We start from the raw sequence: 22110 nt of genomic DNA on the forward strand, positions 1-22110 counted from the left end.
TTATACCTATGAATTTTGAGTTCTAGGTATAGGATTACAGAGCCAGAGAATATAGATGTTTTTCATTATAATCATGATTTCCATATTTATTTTTTAAAAAGCTAAAACAATTATTCTTTCTCCTTGCATGTTTACCAGTAATATTTAACTCTTTTTTTTTTTTGCCATCTGATAGGGGACAAATGTTATTTCTTTGATCCTCTAATTTGTAAGTCTCTGTCCACTGGTGAAGCTAGACATCTTTTTATTACAGATTTGAGGTATAATGTACATACTATAAAATTGATCCATTGCAACTGTACAGTTGAATGACTTTGTAGTAAATTTATATTGTTGTGCAACCATCACCATAATCCAATTCTAGAACTTTTTCCTCACCCCAAAAAGTTTCACCATGCTTGTTTGTAATCAATTCCTGCCCCACCTCCAGGCAACCACTAATCTGCTTTGTGCTTCAGGTTTTCCTTTTAGGACATTTTATATAAATGGAATCATGTAATATGCAGTCTTTTGTGTCTGGCTGCTTTCACTTAGACTGCCATCAGTGTTCATCCCTATCCATGTTGCAGAGTCTACCAGTAGTTTGATCCTTTTCATTGCCAAATACTATTCCATTTATGGATTATACCACATTTTGTTTATCCATTCACCGGTTGATGTACATTTAGATGGTTTCTACCTTCGGCTGTTATAAATAATGCTACTATGAAAATTTGTGTACAAGTCTTTGTGTGGGCATGTATTTTTATTTCTTTTGGGTAGATACCTAGGAGTGGAATTGCAAAGTCATAAGGTATTTATGTTTAACTTTTTAAGTGTCAAACTTTTCCAAAGTGGTTATACCAGTCTATTTTCCACCAGCAACGTACAGGGTTTCTGTTTCTCTGTATCATTGTCAGTACCTGACTTTGTCATTTTGACTAGAGCCATCCTAGTGGGGTTAATGATATCCCATTTTGGTTTGAAATTGCATTTCCTTAATAATTAATGATATCTAGCACCTTTTCATGTGCTTAGAAGCCATTCCCATATCTCCTTGGTGAAATGTCTACTCAGATCTTTTACCTGTTTTTAAATTGAGTTGATATTTTATTATTGAGTTGTAAAACTTCTTTATATATTTTGAATATGAAACTTTTACATATCTATAATTTACAAATATTTCCTCCCAGGCATGATTAAGCTCCTGATGTTCAGGCTACACCCCACCCTGGTTGAACCACCTGGACACCCAATCTTAAAATGAGGGAAATGAGGAACAAGAATAGTCCCAGGCAACAGTGCTACAGACTCCCACAGTGCTTACCTCGGGAATGTTCGCATGAATAAGCACTTCTCAATATGTTGTTTGCCTCTGGTCAATTTCCAGACTTCTGAAATGGTTGTTTTGACAGTTTTTTCCCATTTCTTAGTTGTGTTTTGAAGAAAGGATTTACAGATCTCTTTGCTCCTCCATGCTGGAAATTGCTAGGCAATTTTTTGACGTCACTTTTTATGTTTATGACGGGTTGGAGCTGGGCTTCTTCCTCAATAGCTCCAGAAGCACCAGGTTGTGGTTTTTTGTCTAGGACTGGGATTGGGTGGTGTGCCTATCCCTGAATCACTCACAGTGGCCATGGAACACACAAGCCTGAGTTCAGGGATGGCTGGGCCTCCAGAAGTGAACTGTACCCCAATTCATGGTGCTAGGACATAATGCTAGGTAGCAAAAACAGTCAATATTCACCACAGCCTCCCTTTAGAGTTGTGATTCCGCATGTGAAGCCCTTACATCATGGGCCAGTGACCAACACCTACAATGTCCATCAGCTTCAGAGGGACCCCGCCTGAGTATGCGGCCCTGCTGAGTTCTTAATAACACTAGGCAAAGACTCCCAAGATTCAGGTACAGAAACCCGATTTGGAAGGGAAAAGATTTCAGCCCCTCCCCCCCCCAGGTCTCTTCCAGCTGTAAGCCTAAGAACTTATCATTTGAGTTTTCTCTTTTGTTTTACATTTTACTTTTTCTTTTTTGTTTTGTTTTGTTTATTTATTTGAGAGAGGGAGAGGGAGACAGAGTGTGAGCAGGGGAAGGACAGGGAGAGAGAAAATCCCAAGCAGGCTCCACGCTGTCAACACAGAGCCCAATGAGAGTCTCAAACTCACGAAGGCATGACCTGAGCTGAAATCAGGAGTCCAAGGCTTAATCAACAGAACCACCCAGGTGCTCCTATATTTTACTTTTTCTTATGTTTCCTTTTAGTCTCTTGTCCCTTCTTCTCAGCAATGTTCTATTTTAACATTCCTTTACCTTCTCATCTGAAAGACTTCCCTGTTCTGTTTCTGTCATTCTCTGCCTCTGTCTTGCTCTCTTTCTATTATCAGCATCTATTTATTGAACACCCACAACAGTCAGGCACTGTGCCCAGCTACACGTTGCAAAAACAAAGATGTATTAACTATAATCCCTTCCCTCAAGTTCACAGTATCTTTGCCAGAAAGAGCCTATCGTTCATGGTGAAGCTTATAGCACAAGTGTGATATGTAAGTGCAAAGTGAGTGATGCTGACAATGCAGGCTGTGCCTTCTCCCCAGGCTGGCCTTGTGCACAGACAGCTTAGCTGAAGGCTTCCATAACATTAAGAAGGCCTCCAAGCCCCGAGAATATCTTACTCTTCCCAGGGCTTGAAATTCCTCACTTCACCTCTTCCCACTCGTGAAAAATTCCTATAACGTGACAACCACTAGGGTGCTCGATGCCAGGCATGTGACATAGGTAAGTTCCGAAAGGTTGCTTCCTTCTGAAGATGAGTGGTATCAACCAAAAGGCAAGGCGGCCGCTTTGATGTGGTGGAGGATGGCTTCTCTAGTAGATATTCGTGTAAGAGAAGTGGGCCTGCATGGGGAATCCCTAAAGGGTATCCTGTGCCTGTGATGCAAGATAACATGGGTACAGAAGAAGGATGAAGACCCGGAGGGGGACAGAACCTCCAAATGCTGATTCCATATACTTCATTTCTGGACCAGGGGCCACTCGGAATTCTGCCCATCCATTATTCCCTGTTTAATTTTCTTCTTTTGTTCTCTCACTTAACTGCCAGGTGATGGGCAATAGTTTATATGTGATTTAGAGCTCACTGACCTAGACAAGGCACTTGAACTTCTGTTGAAGTTTAAAAATTGTTGCAATTCATGTGATCGAGCGCTGTTAATGTCACAGGCTGGTGAATAACTGTAAAGAAAAGCAAAATCTTCCATTCTATCATGGGCTCCTTGCCCACATAGTGAGTTATCACAAGGGCAAGCCAAGCGCAGAAACACCCCATTGGGGAGGGGACAATGGAGAGACTTATTCATGCTATGGAAATTTTGAGAAACTGAAAAAAAAAAAAAAGACCCTAGACAAGGTGGGGCGGGGCGGGGGGGGGGAATCACACTGTGAGAGAGAAAAAACTTCACCTTTGAGTGTGAGATTCGTTTACCTTTGTTAAGACACCCATCCCATGAACACTATAAATATAGCATCCTGATTATTTAAGAGAAAAACTCTAATTTTCAAGTTTGTGCTATTTCTAGCGATTCCAATCTGCTATGCAGGAAGCGTGAGAGTGCTGATAATTAAGGAACACTATGTTAGGCGATGATAACACACCGCCTCTGGATCCCGGCTCACAGTACCTTGTAAATGTGACAAAATCAGATCTGATACTGCTAAAATGTCAGGAACACACGTTAGCAATCCTCTGATTCCAATACAATTCAGTGATGCTTAAGTTCGCACTGCAATCCTTGTGTCACTGTTCCTTGTCATAGATAATATGAATTGAAGATAATTATTACAAGGAAATATCAAAAAGCCACAAGCTGAAATAATTTACAAATCACTTCCCCCCCGCTCCACTTTTTGTCACTGACCTGCATAAATTGCACAACCGACAGTCATGAAAATGAGGGCGTTTGACTGAACTCCTCATAACCTTCAGGACTGTAAAGCAACAGAAAATGAATTAATGATTTTCTCTCCCCATCCACCCATGTACTGATAGCAATCAGCCAAGCCCCAACCTGGTTGTATTTCCAGATTCCTCCTCTCCTCATGCCAATCACACTAAATCCTATCAAGTTTACCTACTTCTCCAACCAGCCCCAGGTTCTGTTTCAGATCTTCCACAACTCTCAAAGTCATCTCCGGTTTCTGGTCCAAGCCCTCCATCTGGCTGCCTGAATGAGGTATCTAAACCGCAAGTCTGGCAGTGCCCCTGCCCTGCTTAATAACCCTGCAGAAGCCCCTTTTACCCCTAGGTTCAAGGTCCAGTTCTTTAGCATGCCTATGTGATCTTTGGCAATCTGCCCCTGCCCATCTCTCTGGCTAGATCCCCCAATCCCTGCTACCTACACCTTGTACTTTATACCCAAACCAGAGGGACCAAACCATGTAGGTACATGTACCTACATTCCCCATGCTGCTCTGGGGCATGCTTTCATGCCAGCCTCCCTCACTACCTTTACATAGAGAGCTATACTCATCCTTTAAGACTGTGCAGGAGGGGCACCTGGGTGGCTCAGTCGGTTAGGTGTCTGACTTTGGCTCAGGTCATGATCTCGCGGTCCGTGAGTTCGGGCCCCGCGTCAGGCTCTGTGCTGACAGCTCAGAGCCTGGAGCCTGTTTCAGATTCTGTGTCTCCCTCTCTCTCTGACCCTCCCCCATTCATGCTCTGTCTCTCTCTGTCTCAAAAGTAAATAAACGTTAAAAAAAAATTTTTTTAATAAATAAAATAAAAAAAATAAAAAAAGACTGTGCAGGAGGCATCTCAAGAAAGCCTTCCCGGAGTTCACAGAGACAAATAGATGTGCTTTCTTGGACTTCTCCCATTCTCCTCTCTGTCATATCGTCTTGCCTACCTTTCCTTCAGCCCCGATGGTTGGGAGGCCCTCAGGGCAGCGGCTGGATCTCATTCACCTTCCCTATGCCCAGCACAGAACAGCAGACCAGGGAAGTTGTAGGCATTCTGGAATTTGAATCAGAGTAGAAATTTAATTAAGTTATTGGTGAAAATTGTAGACTGTAGATTGTAGATTCGGTGGTTGGCAGGGGACCATTTTCTTCAATCCCTGAAATTCCTGTATTAAGGGAGCAGTGACTTGATGCAAGCCTTTATTCAAATATGTCATAAAATTATAAAGTCATGGACCATATGTTTATTTATATACAATATACATTGTTCCATGTTCTAGAACTGATATAAAAGTGTCATTCTTTATATTTTTAGATATGTCTTGCTTTTTCACTCAATGCATTTTTTAGATTTATCAATGTTGATACATTTTCATTGCTATGATGTATTCCATTATATGAATACATCATGACTTATATGTTCATGACTGTTTTATTACTGGAATATGTGATCAATATGTAGGACTTTTTATTCCTAATAATATTCCTGCCATTAAATTCTGTTTTCTTATATTGAAAATGCCATATAGATTTCTTTCTTTTGATTTATACTGGTGGGTTTACCTGGCCCATTTCATTATTTGCAAATATTTGTGTTATGAATGTCTTTAATGAACAACAAAACTTGATTTTTATTATTTGTACTAAATCAATTATCTCTACTTTTGGTAGGTGATTTTAAACTTTTAAATGCTGATATATTTAGACTTATTTATTACCAGGAAATTTTTAATTTGCTTGCTTCTTTGCTTCTTTTAGTTTCATTTTTTGACTTTCTTGTCTTCTGTTAAATTACTCAGGCTTTGTTTATTCTTTCCTGTTTCCCCTTATGTGATTTATAAGTTATGGACTAATCTTCTTTACTCTATTTACCTTTAAATTGTTATAATAAAAATATTTATTGAGATATAATTCTTACATAATTTACCCATTCAGGGTGTACAATTCAATGATTTATAATATATTCACAGAATTGTGCAGCCATCAGCCCAATCGATTTTAGAACATTTCATCACCACAAAAACAAACCACATGCCCAGTAGCAGTCACTCACCATTCTCCCTGGACTCCTACCTCTCAGCCCTGGGCAACCCTAATCTACTGCCTATCTCTATGGATTTGCCTAAACTTGGCGTTTCTTATAAATGGAATCGCATGTTATGTGGTCTTTTGCAACTGGCTTCTTCTTTCGCTAAGCATAATGTTTTCAAGTTGCATTGATGCTATAGCATGTACTAATCATTCCTTTTTGTTGCTAAATAATATTCCATCATGTGGATATATGACATTTTATCTATCCAGTGATCAACTGATGAACACTGAGATTGTTTCCACTTTGGGGTCATTATGAGTAATGCTTTTATAACCATCCAGTTACAAGTTATTGCGGGAACATATACCTTTCTCTTGGGTATTCTAAGGAACAGAATTTAGATATTTAACTTGTTGAGGAACTGCTGGACTGTTTTCCAAATGGCTGCACATTTTACATTCCAGCTAACAGGGTGGGAGAGTGCCAATTTCTCCACAGCCTCACATTTGCTACCTGGATTTTTACTTCTAGCCAGCCTACGGGGTATGAACTGCTATCTCATGGTGGTTTTGATTCATACCTCCCTGATGGCTCATGTTGTTAAGCATCTTTTTAGGTGCTTTTGGCCACTTATGTATCCTCTTTGAACACAAGTCTATTCACATCCTTTGCCCATTTAAATTTTTTTAGAACTTTTTATTACTGAGTTATAGAAATTCTTCATATATTCTAGATAAAGTCACTTACCTGATCTATAATTGGCAAAAATTTTCCCCACTTGTTAAATTTTTCACCTTCCTCACATGTCCTTTGCAACACAAAGTTTTTTTAAGTTTAATTATTTTCAATTTATCTACTTTTTCTTTTGTTGCTTTGTGCTTTTGGTGCCATATAAGAAATTATTGCCTAATCCAAGGTCAGGAAGATTTACACCTATGTTTTCTTCTTCTTTTTTTTTTTTTTTAAGATGCATACTTAATTGTGCCAACATTTCCTTTATTCTCTTTTTTCTGAAAAATCTAACACATTTCAAAGCCTCTCCATGTCTCAACTGACTTTTTATTTTATTCCTTTTATGCTGTGTTTCAAGTGAATTCAAGTCGACTACCTTCCAGTTTCTTCAACTTTCAATCTGACGTTGACTCCATTAATAGTTTTAATGTTCTATTTGTTTGTATTAACAGGATTTCAAATGTATTTTTTCATATCCACTGGCCCTGTTTCATTTTGCCTATTTAATTTCATAAACTTCTATTTTATTAATAGATGCCATTTCTTCATCTCTTTGAGGATCCTAAATATACTTTTTTTAAACTAATTTTCACACTGTCATCTTTGTTTCATCTGTCGTGGATTTCACTCACAATTGTCAATATTTCTTAGCATTAGATTTTCTCTTGGATTTTGGAATTTTTATTTATAGGTTCAGCTTGAGTAGGAAGGTTTACTTTTTTAACCTCTGTCTCTGAACTCAACTCCTATCTGGAACAAGGACGCATACTGGTTGCTCACAGTCCCTGTCTGTAGTGATGTTTTGGATATTTCCAAACAGTCAGGAAGCACTCCCTGTGCCTGCATCCATGCACCTGTCTTCCAATGCAAAGGAGCTTCACATCAGACACTGCTCCAAGGAGCAGGACCTTATGTATCAAATTTCCTTATTTCTTTTAAAAAAAAATTTAATGTTATTTATTTTTGAGGGGGGGCGGAAAGAGAATCTGAAGCAGGCTCCAGGCTCTGAGCTGTCAGCACAGAGCCTGACGTGGGGCTCGAACTCACTGACGGCAAGATCATGACCTGAATTGAAGTTGGAAGCTCAACTGACTGAGCTACCCAGATGCCCCTCAAATTTCTATTTCTAACTGAGAAGACCAAGGTTCAGAGACATTAAGAAGCTAACTCAAGATCACACAGCTGATAAATTGTGAGACTGGGGTTTGAACTTACTTCTGGGACTCCGAAACCCAGGCTCTTCCCAGAGCGCTGCACTATTCTGAACAATGGTAGCAGCAGGTGATCTTTACATGGGCCCTATGGCCCCAATCAGAGACAACATCCACAGCCACAGGAAACAGAGGACTACGCTGAGGATAGTTGTAATTAAATATCCCTCTGTTTGAATGTATCAAGTGCAAACTGGTTACCACTCCCTGGAACAGCTTGATGTGCCCAGGAAGAGCTTTCTAGTTAGAGTGACTTTACAGCAACACAAGTTCTAGCCCAAATCTGCCACTTATTTTCAGGGTAAGTTGGAGATATTATATTGTCGCAGACTATGAGTCTGAAGTTCTCTCTTGTCCAGCAAGAGAGCGGATATAGAATTGAATACGAGAGGCTAATATCCAGGAGGAGACAAGAGACCCAAACGGGTTTAATCTCCATATTTACTGAGTTCACAAGGTATTACCCATGTGATGAATGAGAAGAAAACAAGATCTTACACAGGTGAACATGGAGAAAACAATGAGACAGTAATCATTAACTTGTGTAAGAAGCAAAGGGTCTGGGGGGCAAGTGGAGGTTGTGATCAAGGTACATTGGCGCCAGATGGAAAGTAATTTCCTGCAGGTGATATAACAAGTTTCTCGGGATCCCATTACAATATCTCACTAGCTAACCTTGGGTGCTTTCACCCCATTGTGGCGGCTTTTTGCCCTGAGCTTTTTTCTAACCCACTTTTAAAAGTTGAACCTATTTCCCCGCATTATATCACATCTCTGAGCCTATGTACTAGCTGTGTAGTAGGGACAATAATGTTTATCTTCACAGGTCATGGCAAGGATTCTATTAGCTGACTCACCGAGTAGATGTTCAGTGATGGTGGTTCCCTTTTCCCTTTCGATGGACATGGTCACTTTTGCATAGGGACCTGCGCAGTGCTGGGAGCACACTTTTCCCTCCTCCTGTCCCTTAAATCTCAAGAAAGCACATGCCAGGAAATCCTGGGCACAGCACATCAGACTTTAACATACCCCCTTCTATAAGATCTATTTCCCTACTGATTGGGGGTATGGGCATGAGAACGAGTGGGTAGCAGAGGAAGGCAAGGATCAGTGCTCATGAAGGCTCCCATTCTAGTCCTCATGAGAGAACATTTTCTCTTGATAGCCTGGAATATAACAGAGCCTCTGGGAGGCAATAATTCTGGGTGACAGCTCCAAAGGCTGATCCAGACTATGAAGCAAGTCTCAAGAGAATGCAACTATTTCAAAGAAAATAGGAATAAATCAGAGACTTGGGATTTTTCCTGAATAATGTACTTGAGTTCTAATTTTGGACAGGCTTGTACACCAAAACTCCTTAAAATAATTCTTGTGCCTTGGATTAGGCAAATATTTCTTAGAAATGACATCAAAACCATAGACCATTCAAGAAAAAAGTTAACAGTTTGGGGTTCATCAAGATTAAAATCTTCAGATGACAGAGTTAAGAGAATGAAAAGACAAGCCAAAGATTAGGAGAAAATATTTGCTAACTATATATTTGATTTTTAAAAAACCATGTATCTATAATATGTAAAGAATTTTCAAAATTCAGTAAGAAAATAAAAACACAATCTTAAGGGCGGACAAAAGATTTTAGCAGGCACTTCACCAAAGAAGATATATAAATGGCTACAAAACACATAAAGAGGAACTCAGGATCATTTTTTATTGAAGAGATACACATTAAAAACACAATGGGGCACCTGGGTGGCTTAGTTGGTTGAGTGTCTGACTTCTACGCAGGTAATGATCTCCTGGTTTGTGAGTTCCAGCTCCGAGTTGGGCTCTGTGCTGACAGCTCAGAGCCTGGAGCTTGCTTCAGGTTCTGTGTCTCCCTCTCTGTCCCTCCCCTGCTCACACTCTGTCTCCCTATCTCTCTCAAAAATAAGCATTAAAAAATAGTTTTAAAAACACAATGAAATACTGCTGCACACCCATTAACATAACGAAAATGAAAAATATTCACTATGGCAAGAGTTGGCAAAGATATAGAATTTTCACACACCACTGATAGTAATATAAAATAGGAGAACCACCTAGAAAACAGTTTGGCCGTTTCTTAAAAGACAAACTTAACACTTATCATGTGATCCAGTTGGACTCCTAGGTATTTACTCGAGAGAAGAAAACATGTGTTTATACAAAGACTTGTACTTGAATGTTCATTGTACCTTTACTTGTAATATCCCCAAACTAGAAATGAGCCAAATGCCCCTTCACAGGTGAATGGATAACAAAATGTGGTATATCCATACAATGGAGTATTACTCAGCAATAAAACAGAATTACTATTGATACATACAACATAGAAGAATCTCAAAATGGTTTTGCTGAGTGAAAGAAGCCAGACCAAAAAAGAGCACATACTGTGTGAGTGCACTTATATAAAACTTTAGTAGAAGTAAACTAACTAACACATTAAGAGAGAAAATTGACAGTGTTTGCCTGGAGATTGGTGGGAGAGAGGGAAAGATTGCAAAAGAGCATGATGAAATTTTTGAGGTTGATGGTGGTGCTGCTTAAATGAGTGTGTGCACGTGGTGAGACTCATCAAATTTCACACCTTAAATATATGCAGTTTATGGTATGCAAATTATATTTCAGTAAAGCCATTAGGAAGAGGAGGAAGAAGAGGAAGAGGAGAAGACCTAGGTTAACAAGTGCCTCCAGGACACTAGCAAAAATTCCAAAAGGGGAGAATATTTTCTCAAATTTGAAAATTGTTATTGGAAACTCAAGAATATTTAGGGTCTTTCAGGCAGTTTTTATAAGCTTAAGGCGTTTTTAAAAATTGACCCTTGAGAAGTGTGTATTACATAGGACTCATTCCATCCTTTGGAGTCTTGGATGGAACTACCATTCAACTCAAGCCTCTCTGTGGTCCCAGTCATTTTCCTATGACCTTAATGCATACACAACAATGTGCCTTAACACTATCATGACAGTTGCCATTGCAAACACTCCTTCCACTTCTCCAACCTGCTCCCCTTCAAGTCCTTGGCCCTGAAATCGTGTCTCTGCCTGCAATTCTTGGCCTGCTTCTGCCCTCTAAGCTTCTGGGTGCGCTCAGCTTTTTATGCTCTATTCTTTGTCCTTTGGCTCACCATTCCTGGTCACCTGTGTAGGTGCATGGCTCCAGCCACAGGCTTTCTAGGATCCAAACACTGACCAGACCTACCTGGTGCCTCTGCATAGGGGCTGAGAGTAAAACTGTGGGGAGGTAGTTCAGATTCTCTTGAGCTGGATTATTTTCTTACCTGTGCATAATATCACAGGTTTCTTCAGCCCAAAGGTGCACAGTTGGCTTTCCCAGTGGAAATCTTCCTGATCCCCACTGAGTTGGGTCTCCTATCCTCTAAGATCCCATGCTTCCCTTTATTATCCCACTTTTTTTTTATTTTCTTGCTTTTCCCCAATCCATACCCTGTCCCAATATGGGAAATTCTGGATACAGGAATCTCATCTTACACATCTCAGTATCCTCAGCATGTAGCACACATCCAGGCACACAGGAGACAGACAGCTAAACAGCTGATGTAGTTAGAATACTGATGCCAGCAGAGCCTGAGTTGGTAGGTTTTGGGGATTATCTGTGTTTACTTCAGCTTCTATTACAAATGTGGTTCCTTGACTTTTGATTTTTATCAGTGTAGTTTGGAAAGAAGCATTAGCCTTCTTCTTCTCTGATAAACTGTATAGATTGTCTAAGCCTTAAAGACATATAAACACTAAAGAAGAATCAATTTATTCTTCCCAGATGAACTTTAACCTGCTTTCCAAATATATTACATTTCTCAATCATATTCAGCAGTCAGAAAGCTTTGTTGCATTTCTTAAGATAGATGGCCAATATTTGCATCCCAAATCTCTGGCCAATCTACTTCCCACATGTTTCTGCTAAATCCTACAAGCAGAATAGAATGACAACTCTAGGAAAATTCACTTCAGAAAAATACTGCTTCCCAACTACTCCCCTACCTGGGGAGTGGGCTAGAAAGTGAGAAACATCTAGGACCCCTCCTGTCCCTCTGATTTGAGTCCTGTACCAGAGGCCCAAGCAACTGTCCTGTTCTTGCCCCAGTTTGCCTCTCTGGTTGCTGCTGGGATAATGCCCATTGAGCAGGTCTCACACCTGTCTGACCACAGCACCCCTGAGAGGAAGACAACAGATGTTGCCCATCTTTCCTCCTTCCATTTATGGCCCTAACCCTTAATCCCACTCACATCCCTGTGGAACAAGGTGATGGTTCATTAGAGTCCTTGTTCTTGACCAGTTCTTGGCCCAGACCTGAAGGGAATGGAGTTAGGAACATGATTACAAGTACACGCTGGACAAGGACCAAGAGGGAAATCTGAGAAGATAGCAGCCTGACCCCACATTTCTATCCCATATTTGCCCTCTATCACCAAATTCCCTGCAGCAGTAACACAACAAGTGAGCAAAACTGACCATGAAGATGGGGTAGCCCTATTGCTGAATCCCAAAGAGCTGTGACACTTGTCTGAGGTGTCAGGTTCCAAGGGGACTGGAAAGGGGTGGGCAGTGGGATGTGCTTCTATCACCTGCAGGATGTGGGCCCCAGTGATCAGACAGGAGGGACCCTTTCTGGCAAAGTCTGAGGTGAAGACATCTGACCACCCAGCAGCACGAGCAGGCACAAGACACTGAGCTGCGAGCTCCCCAAGGCACACAGAGAACTGAGCTGCCACCCACTCATTGCTGGCAGCACCAAGAGAAAAACACAGCCCTTCATTTCTTCCTGCTTCTTGCCCTCCAGTCCTCCAACCCTCTGCTGTCTGAGACCCTCAGCCTGATCTGAACAGGTGTTAGAGGAAGCTATACCCACTGGCATGGGCATGGAATGAATATTTCAAGTCAAGAGATGGAATGGGAAGACAGACCAAGCAAAGAGCCAGACCACTTCCTAATGAGGAAGCTTTACTAAAAGAAACAGAAAAAAAAATTAAATAAAAATCATAGAACTGCATAAAACTATGTAGAGAATTTTATTTTTTAAAGTATTTATATATTTATATTCTTTAATATACAAGATAATTATGCACATAAATGCACGTACTAAGTCTATAATATAATTTACATGTGTATGCAGTTTTGATATTTGTGAGGGTTTTTTGTTTGTTTAATATAAAAACATACAGTGTTTGCAGTGTGCTCTTGGTTTTGGGGGTAGATTCCTGTGGTTCATTGCTTATATAAAACACCCAGTGTTCATCCCAACAAGTGCCCTCCTCAATGCCCATCACCCATTTTCCCCTCTCCCCCACCTCTCCATCAACCCTCAGTTTGTTCTCTGTATTTAAGGGTCTCTTATGGTTTGCCTCCCTCCCTCTTTGTAACTATTCCTTTCCCTTCCCTTCCCCCATGGTCTTCTGTTAAGTTTCTCAAGATCCACATATGAGTGAAAACATAGGATATCTTTCTCGGACGCATTTCACTTAGCATAATACCTTCCAGTCCCATCCACATTAATGCAAATGAAAGGATTTCATTCTTTCTCATTGCCAAGTAGTATTTCATTGTATATATAAACTACATCTTCTTTATCCATTTGTCAGTTGATGGACATTTTGGCTCTTTCCGTAATTTGGCTATTGTTGAAAGTGCTGCTATAAACATTGGGGTACATGTGCCCCTCTGAATCAGCACTCCTGTATCCCTTGGAAAATTCTTAGTGGTGCTATTGCTGGGTTGTAGGATAGTTCTATTTTTAATTTTTTGAGGAACCTCTACACTGTTTTCCAGAGTGGCTGCACCAGTTTGCATTCCCACCAACAGTGCAAGAGGGTTCCCACTTCTCCACATCCTCTCCAGCATCTGTAGTTTCCTGAGTTGTTAATTTTAGCCACTCTGACCAATATGAGGTGGTATCTTAGTGTGGTTTTGATTTGTATTTCCCTGATGAGGAGTGATGTTGAGCATCTTTTCATGTGTCTGTTGGCCATCTGAATGTCTTCTTTGGAAAAGTGTCTATTCATGTCTTCTGCCTATTTCAAAGCTTCAGTAAATTTTTTGAAAACACACACTGAAAAATGCAGTTGCAGGAGCTCCTGGGTGGCTAGGTTGGTTAAGTATACAACTCTGGCTCAGGTCATGAACTCACAGTTCGTGAGTTCGAGCCCCACGTCCAGCTCTGTGCTGACAGCTCAGAGCCTGGAGCCTGTTTCAGATTCTGTGTCTCCCTCTCTCTCTGCCTCTTCCCCACTCATGCTCTGTTTCTCGCTCTCAAAAATAAACATAAAAAAAGAGAAATGCAGTTGCAGAACTAAAAAATAGAATTCAATTGGACATGGAATTCATAATCAAGTCAAAGAACTATCTTACTATGGAAGAGCAAAAAAAAAAATACAAATAAATAAATAAATAAATAAATAAATAAATAAATAAAAAGGTAAAAGGAACAGAAGACATGGAGAGTAGATCCAGGAGAATGAAGATGCAAAATGCAGAGTTGCAGGAAGTGGTAATCAACAGACCTAGGAGAAGCATGAATGTAAAAAAAGGAGGGGAGGATTCTTTTGAGTTGAAAAAGATATACATTTTTATACTGAAAAGGCACATATAGTGCCAGGCAGAAATAATGAAAAATCAGATACACACGTGATAAAATTCCTGAACTCAGGATAAAGAGATTTGCTTACAGGCTTCCAAACACAGTGAGCAGGTGCATTTCAGAGACAGAAGAATCAGAGAATCAACAGATTTCTCATCTGCAACTTTGGACACCAGAAGATAGTGGCATAATATACAGTTTTCAAAAAAAAAAAAGCATGTGATCCAAGAATCTTATATAATCCAATAAAACATTCATATGGGCAGAGAAAGTTTTTTATTAATCCATCGAGACTTAAAGGTATGCCACACAAGCGTATATCTAAGTAAATTACTTTAGGGAGAATTCTAATTTAAAAAAAAAATCAGAATAAAAAAATCTCAAGGTAGGATGAAATATTCAAAAAGTAGGAGTCAGTCAAAAATTTTTTTTATTAAGTCCACAGTTTGTTCTAGGGTAGAGTGGTGACAAGACCGAGCCCTCCAGAAGCTCCTATTCAGAAACTCAGTATTGTGAAGAAGATTTAGTGTGGTAACAAGCAAGAGAGGGACAGGTACACTGGTGCTGTTTCGGCAGAGTTGGAGACAACGTTTGATTTGAGAACAGACTATAAGGAGGAGGCAACTTTGCCTACTTAGAGAAGAGCTCTCTGAGCAGAAGATACATAGTCTCTGAGAAGGACACATAGTCATGTGTTCCTTCATGCAGAGAGAAAACCACTGTGGCTGTGTGTGGGGAACTTGGGTGGGAGGAGGCACTGTGGCAGAGACTGCCATCAGCTCACTAAAATCTGGTTCTTCCTCTTATTCCTGGACGTGTGGTTAGACCACCTTCCTAGCCTGCCTAGAAATGGGGTGTGGCCATGAGAGTTCCAGCCGGAGCAATGTGAACAGAAGTGACATTCAATTCTACCCCCCTAAAAACCACTGATATGCACTCTTCTTTGTTTTCCCCATCCAGCTAATTAGAATGGAAATGGCCCCAAGAGTAACTTTGAAAGAGCGCCGCATGTTGAAGATGAGGACAACCTGTATCTCTGAATGGTTGTGCATAGAAAAACTTCACCAACCTGGTCACCTACCTCAGTGCTGCTATGTGAGCAAGAAACCAAAAAATGCACTGTTTGAGCCATTGTTGAGTATTAGGTAGACAAATCTATTACAGCAGGTAGCAAACCCTGACAACCACAGGTAGGCAGGATCATGAGGGACCATAGTATAGAGTTTGAACTTCTCTGCCAGTGTAATAGAAAGGGCTAGGGTGTAATGGGAATGTGTGGGGGAGGTTGGGGGGGGGGAAGTTCAGGAAGGAAATGACATAATCAGATTTACATTCTAGAATCTAGAGGCAGGGCTCCTGATCAGTCAGGGGGCCACTGCCATAGTCTTAGAAAACATCACTGTGGCTCAGAGCAGAACTCTAGAGAATGGGAAGCTATGAAGTAATTGCATTGGGGGAATTCTGGAAGTAGAGATGTTTTAGAAACATCAGATGTAAGAAAGGGGAAGAAAGGATGACTCATGAATTTGAGGTAATTTACTAAAGTGCAGACAACTGCAATAGGGAAATTAAGATTTGTTTGTTCCTGTTAAATCTGAGATATTTCTTAGGCATCCAAAAGAAATGAAGGAGTACCACTGAGGTAGGATAAAAGCCTGGCTAGTGCAGGCTCCCAGGAGCTTAGTGGGATTTTTCCAGTAATGTTTGGTTGTTGGCGTGTAAGTGAGGAGTAAGTAAGTAGTTGGTTTAAATAGTTCAAGGCTTTTCCAGGCAGGTGCTTAAGCAGGTATGTATTATTTTCCCAGGGCTGCTGTAACACATTGGTGGCTTAAAACAACAGAGATTTGGGGGGCCCTGGGTGGCTCAGTTGGTTGAGCATCTGACTTCGGTTCAGGTCATGATCTCACGATTCGTGAGTTCAAGCCCTGCGTCGGGCTCTGTGCTGACAGCTGGGAGCCTGAAGCCTGCTTCGGATTCTGTGTCTCCCTCTCTCTCTGCCCCTCCCCTGCTCACACACTCTCTCTCTCAAAACTAAATAAACATAAAAAAATATTTTTTAAAAACCAGATTTGTTCTCTTACAGTTCCAGTGGTCAGAAGTCTGAAATCAACATGTCAGCAGAGTTTGGTCTTTCTTGGACACTCTAGAGGAGAATTCACACTATGCCCCTCTCCTAGTTGCAGGTGGCCATCAGCAATCTTTGGCAATCCTTGGTTTATAAACACATCACTCCAATCTCTGCCTCCATCTTCTCTTCTTTGGGTTTCTGTGTCTTTTTCCCTTTGTCTTCTCTTCTAAGCACTTGTCATTGGCTTTAGGGCCCATCCTAATCCAGAATGATCTCATCTCAAGATCCTCAACTTAATCACATCCGCAGATTTGTTTTTCCAAATTAGTTCAAATTTACAGACTCCACGTGGGCATACCTTTGGGGAGGAGTCACTCTTCAACTCACTACAAGGAGCAGGGATTAGGGGTGTGGGGGAGCAAGTAAGTTAAAAGGATTTGCAAGGAAGATATAGGGCTGGATCATGGAATCCAAGCTGGAAGAGTAGGGAGAAGAAGACATGAGAAGGTCATGGAGAAGAAAGAGTAGTGAGATCCGACTGGAGAGTGGTTGAGCAGGAGAACCAGAGCAAGGGGCTGAAGGGAGAGATGACATTACAATGGCTGACGGAGCTTACTTATGGATGACGACAGTCTAGGCATGGGCACCTGAGTCAGTAACTGAAAGGACATCTAGAAAACTCCACTGGAGGAGAAGAGGGCATGAACTCAGAGAGTGTTGGCTGGGTCACCAGCACAGGTGATGAAGCCCTCAGAAAGAAGACCACAATGGGGAAGATGGAATGGCAAGCCCAGTGCCTAAAGCATCAATAAGCAAGGGAACAGGACAAAGGCATGAAGACAGCAACTGGGAAGACTGAGCAAGTGACAGTGACAGCTAAATCAGAATAGATGAGTGTAAGGGGATTGCCAGCTGCAATATAAGGATACAAAAATAAAGAGTAAAACAGGAGTCCTACAACACTCAGGAGTTAGAGGGAGAAGAAGGACAGAGGGAGTAGAGAAGTAACCTAACAGCTTCATTCTCATGTGGGGTATGTGGCTGGAACTGAATTGAATAAAAACTATACTAAAAGTCTCCTCTTGAGAAATTGAGACATTTAATATATTGATAGAGAAATGCAGACGTGAATATACTCTTCAAAACATACATACCCCCCTAAAAATACAAACACCTAGAAAAGCTTCCAAATCACCAGAGGCCAAAATAGTAACTAAAAATAAAAACTCTATCAATGCAGTAAAAATTGGTTTAAGGAAAAAAGAAAGGAACAAATAATACGTAGTAGTGCTAAAAATACAAAATAGGATAAAATAAGGCCAAACGTGTCCTTTATTTCAATTATGGCCACTGTATTTAATTGTCCCTATTAAAAATGATAAAAATCATTAGGAGGTCTCTAAAAAAATCATCGTTGTGATTACTTCATGGGTCTACAATTGTGCACTTTAAATATGTACAGTTTATTGTACATCGGTTATTCTTCAATAAAGCTGTTTTTAAAAACAGCAAAGACTAAGATTGGGTGAAAAAGCACACTCCAATTTTATGCTCTGTATAAATACCTAAAAATGGTGGAGAGAGGTTGAAAAGGGGTGGTAAGAGCAAACAAACGGAAAGCTGGGATGGCAGTATTATGTCATATAAAGTGGATTTTAAAACTATATATATATATACATACATGCATATATATACATACATATATGCATATATGTATATATCCTGAAATGATAGATAAAAGGTAAAATCCATAATGATATTCTGACAGGAAATGAGGAAAATTAGGAAATGAGGGGGGAAAAAAGCTTTAATGAACCAGTAACGTAACTTTAAAATATATAAAGCAATAACTTCCAAAAATACAAACAGGCAAATCCACAATCCTATTAAGAAACTAATACACCTTAAAACACTCATCTCAGAACTTATAAAATTTAGTAGATAAATATGAAATAAAATTATAGAGGGCTTGAATAATAATTAATAAACTTAATACACACACACACACAACATTTCATACTCAAATAGAAAATGTTCATTCTTTTCAAACATCCTTAGAACTCTGATTATATATTTGGGCACAAGTAAAAAATCAGCTATTTTTTTCAAATAAATAGGTATCATACAAAAAAACTAGAAAATAACAAGAAAAATTTAATCTGTAAAAAGTAAACTAAAAAAAAATCCATTAGGAAATTTTGAAACCTCTTTTCTAAATCACCTGTGAATTTAAAAAATCAAAACCAGAATTCTAATTAGAAAATATTAAGATGATTGCATATTAGCATCTTATGGGAATCAGCCAAATAGTGAAATCTAGTAGAAAATGTATAACCTTCACATTATGTGTTAGGAAATAAGAAAAATTTTAAATAATGAACTAAACCTCTAATCCAAGAAAATGGAGGGAGTACAGGGCAAAGTGAAAAGAGACAGAATTAAAAAAAAAAAAAAAAAGAAAAATTATTGGAATACAGAACAAAAACAAAATCACGGTCATAAACTTTTTCTCCAGAACAAACCTCATTATTTAAGACAATGGAGGCTTTCACAAGAGTAAAGACAGTAAATGCCTTGAGAACAAGAGAAAAAATTACAAACACTACAAAGAGTTTAGAATTAAGGTAATGCACTATGATAACTACCTTGAGAATCTAAATGTAATGGTGGATTTTCTAAGAAAACATACATTACCAAAATTGACTCAAAAAGTAGAAAACCTAAACAGACCACAAAAACAGGGGGAAAGTTAAGCTGTCAAAGATGCCCCCCCCCCAAAAAATCACTTGGCACATTTTAAATTCCGAGTGTGATAGCTGAGACCAAAGATTTGATTTTAATCCTTGCTCTGCCACTCACTGATTGCTGCACTTGAGTATGGTGGCCAGATTTAGTAAATAAAAATACAGTACACCCAGTGAAATTGGAAGTTTAGATAAACAAATATTTTTTAGTATAAATATTCCCATGCAATATTTAAGACACAACTTACTAAAAAAAAATTGCTCACTGTTGGTGTGAAATTCCACCTTAATTGGACATCCTATATTTTACTGGCAATCCCAGAGTTTAGACAAATTGCTCAACTTTCCTGTACTTGTTTTCTCATTTTTAAAAAGGGCATGACAGGGGCGCCTGGGTGGCTCAGTCAGCTAAGCATCCGACATCAGCTCAGGTCATGATCTCGTGGTTCAAGATCTCGTGGTTCTGTGCTGACAGCTCAGAGCCTGGAGCCTGCTTGGGATTCTGTGTCTCCCTGTCTCCCTGCCCCTCCCCGACTCATGCTCTGTCTCTGTCTCTCTCAAAAATAAATACAAACATTAAACATTTTTTAAAAAATAAAATAAAATGGGGATGATCATCATCATCCTACCTCACAAAGATGATGGGAGAGGTAGATTAGAGTGAATATCTGGAAATCTCTTAGTGGCACATAATAAGCACTCTGTCAATGTCAGTTATTTTAGTGATAGCTCCTTATTCCTGCCCCTGCACAGCCCATCCACCTTCATTCTTCAACAAGCAAGTACTGACCACCTAGCAAGGGCCTGGCCCTAGGCTAGATACTAGGGCAGACACACGAGTAGTAACATGAAAAGCATTCTCCCCATTTTTCCCTTTGCTCACCACCCCCACAAGCTCATAGTAGAAGTGGTGCTGGCTAATCACAGCTCTAGGTGTCCTTCCCGTTTGGACAGCAGGACAGGAACACCACACTGACACACCGTCACCAGAATCCCACAACAGCCCATGGAGGCACGTCGTCGGGGCCTTACATTCTCAACCTGGGGTTGTCTCACTGGAGACCCAACAACCTGGGGCCTTACTCAAGGTGACTTTATCCCTTAAAGAAGACACTTAAGATAACAAACGTACCTTAGAGTCTCTCATACTAGTAGCTTTCTCTTACACTGAAAACACTGTGACAGTCAACCCTTGTGTGGTTTTACCAGCATAGGTTTTACCTGTAGGTTAATGTTTATGTTCGCCCTTCTCTGCTGAGAAATGGTGATTAAGACAGAGACTCTGCCCAGTCTCTGTCCCAGGCCTCCTTAGGGAGCCTCTGTCTCCCTTGGATGGAGCATTTTGCTTGGAGGTCAGGTGTTAGAAACCACGCGAAGACCACTGCCTGCTCTCCCAGATCGTGCCCCTCTCCTGACGGACCCTTTCCAGCTTCAGCCCAATTCAACTCCTCAACCAGGCCTTTCTCTGTCAGCTGTCCAAGGTGCTGACACCTGGCTCACCTCAGCTCACTCCACTCACTTCCAGGGATACCTACCCTGTGGTATTTCAGCAGGAGTATAAGAGAGGCTCCTTGCATGACCGCTCTGGGCTGTTGTGATGATGAAGTCCACCTCCCTGGTGCCCCAGGACTTCTCTTCCCTCCTCAGCGCTCACCTGCCTGCTGTGCCCAGCGGCTTCCACTTGCACTCACTCTGGTATTCCGTCCTGGTGCGCCACAGCTTTGCTCGGGGATCTTTCATTTGCACTTTAACGTGGTGCAGGAGAGGGAGAATTCTTCCTCTCCCCTTCAGGGCCCTCCACCTGGACGTAAAATTAAATTCACATGAGACAGGTTAACAAGAGGAAGAACACCAAAGTTTTATGACACGTGCACAGAGGCCCAATAAGGAAATTGAGACCCAAAGAAATGACCACAGCAGGCCGTTTTTAAACCTTTTAGAAAACGAGATGATAAATTTGTGAGGAATTTACAGGATAAGAAAGATAGTTGGGAGCCTTAGTAAGGAATTCTGAGTGGAATTTAGGCTAAGGTGGTAGATTAGTAGAACAGTGACAAGGTTTGTTTCTGTAGTTTTCTCAGCTTTGAAGTTCCTCTTTGGTGATAAGGACGTCTTTTCCCTTCTTAGCACAGGGAGGGCATTTTTCACATGGGAGGTTGGTTTTCTGCTTCCAGGGGGGACACAGGAGGGTCTGAGTGTCTTTGAACTGGCTGTTTCCCAAATAGCTTCGATTCAAAATAATCAGTATGCCACTGTGTCACACTGTGGGTGCCAGCCCAGGGCCCCGCAGCAGCTGCTGCACAGTAAGGACTGCATTTTGCTAGTGGAAGGAAAGGCTTTGTTTCTGCTCTAAGAAGAAAAGTCCTTATCGGCTAAGTTCCTACTATGTGCCAGATGCTGGGCTAAGCCCTTTTCCACACATTTTTTCTCATTTAATCCTCTAGAATGTGTGAAACAGGCATCAGTACCTCCAGTTTACAAATTCAGAAACACATGTTCAGAGAGGTTAAGCACTCACCCAAGGTTTACACGAGTCAGTCTCAGCGCTGGAATTTAAATTCAAGTCTCCTTGATGCTAAGACCAATGTTTTTCCCACTACCCCCCACTGATGGCCACATTATGGGAGATTTGCTTATGTGTGTGTATGTGTGTGTGCTATGATTTTTAAAATGTGCTTATTTTTAAAATGTGAGTTATCACATCACACCTGTCAGAATGGGTTGTATTTAAAAAATGTGAAATAACAAGAGTTGGTGAGGATGTGGAGAGAAAGG

Source organism: Panthera tigris, chromosome C2 (assembly GCF_018350195.1).
Source record: "Panthera tigris isolate Pti1 chromosome C2, P.tigris_Pti1_mat1.1, whole genome shotgun sequence".
NCBI lineage: Eukaryota > Metazoa > Chordata > Mammalia > Carnivora > Felidae > Panthera > Panthera tigris.